The following is a 6,000-nucleotide window of genomic DNA, read 5'->3' as shown; positions in this document are numbered from 1 at the left end:
CTTCTTAGTATTCTTGTCTTTATTTGCCAACCCAAGTACCTAAGATCTGTGGTTTTTAGCCCTCATGAGATTTAATGATGTCCTATTAAAATGTATTTAGTTAAACTTGTATGTGATTTTTGTGTTGACCCAGAAGGATCCTACCATTTTCTGATTTGGTGGTTTGATAGTAACCTACTAATGTAAATCTGTTTATTAGTCCACTACATGTAAGAAAAGTAGCCAAACCAGAGTCTGACTTAAGGGGAGTAAACTGCACAGCATGGGTTGTTTCTGAATGCTTTTGCAGAGCTGTTAAGTTTTGCTGAGATTGTTGATGGTACATTTATTAGGACTTTCATTAAATTAAATACATAGTACCTTTGGTCCAGAAATGTGGGAGTACTTGGAATCTTTACTATCTCACTGCTGCATTAAATATGGTACCAGAAGTTGGAGAATTCAGGTCAAGTGTGTTTTGGAACCGTCAACAGGAGAGACCTGATCGTTAATGTAAAATTGCAAATGGTAGATTCAGGTTGTTTCTAAAACATTTCCTTTTATGCTGCCACGTTCTTGAAATGTATATTAAAATTCAAATTGATTTAATAAATGTTAGTTTTCTAATTCTATTTTGCAACTGCTAAGGGCATCAGTGTGGCATATGTCAAACTTACTGTCTAAATACTACTTAGTCCGTTGATGACTAATTCTGTAATTGTTTAAATTAGGGTTGGCTTGGTTTGGTTTTCTTCACCTCCTGGCTAGTTGTTCTTGAATAAGCTGAGCAATGGAAAGGATCATAATGTTGCTGAAAACAAGTGCAGTGGTTATAGTTTGAGGAGCCTTAGTTTCTGTTTTATAGCAGTACGAGCAGCGCACTGGTCCGGGACTTTCCCGCGCTGGTTGTGGTCAGGAGCTGAGTGAAAACTGGGTCCGAGGCGGCCCACAGCCAGGACCAGCTCCCGGCTGCCCAGCGTGGGCAGCCACGGGGAATCGCTGACGGGGAGCGGCCGCGGGAGCCCCTCCTGCCGTGCTGCAGACTTGGGGAACCGTCCTCAGCGGCAGCACAGGCAAAGCTGCTTGGGGACTTCTTTCCATAGAGGAAGCGCGTGGTATTGCGACCTTTCTTCCCGGTCCTCTTGAAGATGGTGATGGACTTCCAAAATTTATTAAAACCCTGTAATTTGTAGAGCTGCATCAGAAAGACAAAGCAACAGTTCACCCAGCGTTCTGCTGTGGGATTCTTCCTGCCTGAAAACATGTTGCAAAGATGGAAAGAGCAGGGGCTCCTTCTGGAAGGGGTGGACTTGTGGTCATGTGTAGCGGTACAGACTCTGGTGCTTTTGGCCATCCAGATCTGAATGTGTGGAAGATGCTCCTTCGAGAAAGAGAAAACACCTAAACTTTCATTTTGAGTGGAAAGGCTCTTTCCATGTATTGCACATCAGTGAAATCACTGGTTGGGATTAAATCCTGGAGGGAGGAGGGGCAGGGGAACAAAACTGGCAGTGAACACTTGGATTGCGTTGTCCGTGCTGCTCGCCTAGCAGCTCATTCATGCAGGTGATGTTCTCGCTCTCTGCCTTGACTCGCCCCGTGGCGCGGTGCCTGTGGACAAGCGGGATCACCACAGACTCTTCTGCTCCCGCTGAACCCCCTGCAGATGTTCTTGTACGTGCGTATGAGTTTTAAAACATCATCACAGACTGAGGCGGCAGCTAACGGGTGTTGTCTGGCACAGCTGCTTCCATGGGTGTCATCCTTACACCTTGGAGGCCGCCCCCCTGTAAGCACCATCAAATCTTGTACTATCAGAAAAATCCTGTAGAGTGGCAATGCAGCAGCCAACCAGAAAATCCAACCAGAAAAGCCTGCTTCCCAGGGCAGGTCCCGCCGGCACAGCAAGGAGCTGCTTGGTCGATGAAACTCTGATAGACTTGCAAGAAAAAGATCATACAGATGTGGCGCATGAACCGTGCCAAGTCTGGTGTGATCCAGAATAAAAGCATCTTTTTATCATATGCAAGAAGCACACGCCCCCAGACAATTTTTTATGTATTGAATTTTTATACAAATTATAACAACCCTTTTGATTGCTAACTAACTGTCTGAGATGTGAAATGATAAGAAAAGGACAGTTTTACATGTCAGAATCATTCCAGGTATGCAGCATGGCTGACAAAATTTACTCTGAAAGGTATATATAATACTATATAAAGTAGTAATGATAATGTTGCAAGCCATCTTCTTTGGTCCTATTTAACATTTCAAATTGAAGTGCCTCTGATATTTTCCAAAAAAATCCAAAGTCCCCACCAAAAAGTGGCCGTGCTATAGACAGATTTAGGCACGCAAGGGAATGCTGACCCCTCAGGCTCCCGGATGAAGGAAGACGAGAATGCAGTGTTTCTGCTTGAGCATTTGCATATAATGAAATCAGAAAATGCATTACTTTTCCTTTTTCTTTTTTTTTTTCCCTCCTCTGTAGAAGATCCAGGAGGTATCTATCTTTTCAGGACAGGTTAAAATGCGGGAGCTTGGCATTCAGGTGAGTCAGCACAGGGGCAGTGCTCCGTGTTAAGGGTGAAGATGTGAGGAAGGTAAGTGGTCGGAGTGCTTTGCTGCAGGGTTTTTGAGAAGAAAGGCTGGAATTTTGGCTGTGCCAGGCTTGCTGACAGGGAACCATTGGGTGGTGCAAGCTCAGCAGCAGCAGGGAACGCGATTCCGGGGCAGCAGCTGGAGATGAAGCGAGCAGTAACGCTCTACCCCACCACTATGAGACAGGTTTTGCTTTTAAAATTCAGAAGTCCTTTATTTGCCAAAAATGAAGAAAATACAAAGTAGAAATACAAGGATCAAACCATGCCAGCACAAAATGTCTCCAAGCTACTTTTACAAAGTATGAGAACCTTTATTCTTAAATACTCAGTTTCTAAACCCATCACCCAGTGATACAGAGAACAGCTCAGGACAAAAGGGTAAGCGCTGTTTACATGTTTTTCTTACAGCAGCTCATGCTCTTTGTTAAGGTTCATTTTTGACTGCATAGACCCCAAATACCGCGATTCAGAAACATCGTACTCCAGAAATACATACCGCTGAAACAATACTTGGGTGACCTCTTTTTTTTTTTTTTTTTTTTTTTGTCTCGCAGGCATGTTTTGTTTCAGAAACTAAGCACAAGACCTTGGTTAGAGCATCTCGAGTCCTCACGCTTAAACCCTTCACTCCGGGAGCACAGGACGGTGTTCAGCAGGTTCCTGCAGGTACCTGGAATTGCCGCCGCTGCCACCTGCCTCTGCTGGGAGCCGGCAGCAGCCGTTACTGCCGAGGCTTTGCAAGAGGAAGGAAAAAACCTACAATCATGGTAGTACCCTGCCAGCAGTAATTGCATGTGCTTGTGTCAAGCTGTATCTCCAGTCTTAGTACTGCAGAGAGAGAGTATTTGTGAATATAGAAATAAAAAGTGAGTGTTTTATAAGGACACAGACCTTAATTTTGCTAGACAAGAGCAGACTAGAGAGAACAAATAAACGCGGGTGCTTTTTTTTTATCATGCACAAGTGAATTTTAATCACTTTCCTGACTACTCATAAGGAAAAAGGAATCCAGCTCATAACAGACCTCCGTCTGAGCTGGATTTCCAATGAAAAATGCATGATCTGTCTCCGAAGGTATGTCACACCTGAAGTGGCGCTGCCAGCGGGAGAGGGCAGGCAGAGCCAGGGCGAGGTGGGCTCTCATGGTTCCTGTGAGCGAGCCCTGGGGCGCTCCCTCGTAGCGAGCTTGCTGACCTCTGGAGCTGGGGGGGTGCACAGCTGACCAGCTCCTGGGGTTTGTATGCACAAACATCCTTGTCTTACACTTCGACTATCCCAGAAAGAAAAGCCAAGTGGGACACGAGTTCCCAAATTTTCCTTGCCTCTAGGCTGCAGCTTCACCTCCCACCCAGAGGAGCTGTGGGCAGGGCAGTCACTAACGGGGTGTAGGACACCCCTGTTACCCGTTCATCTGCGGCTGCTGAATTATGGTTATTTTCAAACGTGTTAGTGAGAGGGTTTCTACTCCTAGAGTAAGTAATACAGATTACTGCAAGTTTTGCACGGATGCCATGCTAGCGGTTGTTTCTGTAGCTCGTCCTTACATTCACATGTAAGGCAAATCATCTGCTGTAAATTGGGGGTTTTTTTCTTTGTTGTGGTGACCTACTAGAAAGCATGTTTGGGTTTGGAACCGCTCTGCTTTGCCGTAGCAGTGGTGAACCTCTGTGGGAGAGAGGGCCTTGGGTTCGGGGGCCAAAGGGCTCAGCAGAGCAGCTGCGAGCTCCTGTCTCAGTTTATTGAAGCCAAACCTTCAAAAGGGAATCGGTAATTTTTACCAGGCTCAGGATACTGACTTCTTCAAAAAGCAAGGCGCCAGTTTAGGCAGACTGGTGTGGTGTGAGATGGAAGTCTGAACTGGATGGGTCAAATTAAAGCCTCTCTGCAAAAGGCGTTTGAGGAGAAGGATGAAAGATCCTGAAGCGGTGGGTGAGCAAAGCACGCAGGAAGAGCAGGAGTAGGCTCAAGGTATGAGCTAGCAAGAACAGAAATGCAAACCAAAAGAGATGCACCAAGGGCTGCTGCAGCAGCAGCTCTTGCAGCCCATCACGGGCTGTGTCTGCACCCCAGCACCCATCTGTGCTTCAGGACAGGGTGTTGCTTGCTCAACAGGCAAGTCCTCCAGCCCTTCATCTAACTCCCTCCTTGTGTGAAAAAGAAATTGTGCATTCCCAGGAATATACATCATTCCCGGAAAAGGATGTGGCTCTGAATTCCCACCAGGAGGAGGAGGAGGACGTGTAACACAGAGGCGGCAGAATCGCCATCTATATAGAGATTTTTCAAAACTCGGCTGCATCAGTTCCTGAGAAGCTTGCTCTGACTTTGAAGCTGGCCTGTCTTTGAGCAAGGAGATGGAGCAGAGACCTATGTGGGTCTCTTCCAACCTGCATTATTGTACTGTTCTGTACAGCACTAGGAGAGCTGCTTCTCCTTGAGGCACAAGGGCTGCCCACGGTTAAAGCCCTGGAGACAATCACTAAGTTATTCTGGAATGAGGCTTGATGGAACTGGCAAACTGGACGTTCCAGTACTGCTGCTTACGGAGGTAAAAGCAATGCTGGAGTAACACAAGGGTTCGGTTTCAGCCTAGAATGGGGTCAGGTTCTTCTTGTTCCTTTGAGGAATCTTTGTCTTTGGAGAGATGTAAAATCTTATCAAAGGAAAAGGCCACTGGGGCCCCCGACAGCGAAGCGGTGGGCGGCTTTGCCTGGGTGCTTGCTGGTGACAAGCGGGCGCAGCTGGTTACAACTAGCAGCTGTGTGACTTCCATCCTGTGTTCATTCCTGCAGTCGTTTCCTTGTTTCTTCTGCGTTCGGGCCTTTGTGGAATCACTTCCAGGAAAGCTTTCCCCTCGAGGTCACGCTGATGATGGAGATAAGACTCAAACACCCCGGTGTCCAGCAGAGCCGCTCCTGAGTGTTTGCTGCATTATCCTCGTTCCGTTAGTGCTCCTCGCTTTCGTCTTTTCTTATGGAATGGAAGTTATCTTGCAGCGCCTCTGCTAATAACCTGGGCATCCAGAAGTTTCCCAGATACCGATTCCAGGATCCCCGCTGTGTGTGTGTGTGCATGCATCTGGATAAAACAGCAGCTTTGTTCAAGAAATATAAAATGGATCCCCGAGCCCGGTACAGCTGAAAACTCCCTCTCTTAGATTTTGATCCCGAGGAGAGTTACTAACCCCAGCAAGGCAGCAGCATGTTCTACCCGGGCAGGGAGAGGCAGGCGCTGCGCTTCAAGGGCTCCTGGAAAAGCTGAATCTGTAGTGACCAGCTGGTTACTTATTTGGTTATTAACACTAAGAGGTACCATCTAGGGACTGATGTTCCATGTGCCAGGCTCTGTACCTGCAAAATGCCCCCGGCTAATGGGGTGTGTGTGAATACACGGGTCAACTGGACGGGTTCTGCCTTCA

Source organism: Falco naumanni, chromosome 13 (genome assembly GCF_017639655.2).
Source record: "Falco naumanni isolate bFalNau1 chromosome 13, bFalNau1.pat, whole genome shotgun sequence".
Lineage (NCBI taxonomy): Eukaryota > Metazoa > Chordata > Aves > Falconiformes > Falconidae > Falco > Falco naumanni.
This window is presented reverse-complemented; position numbering follows the sequence as displayed.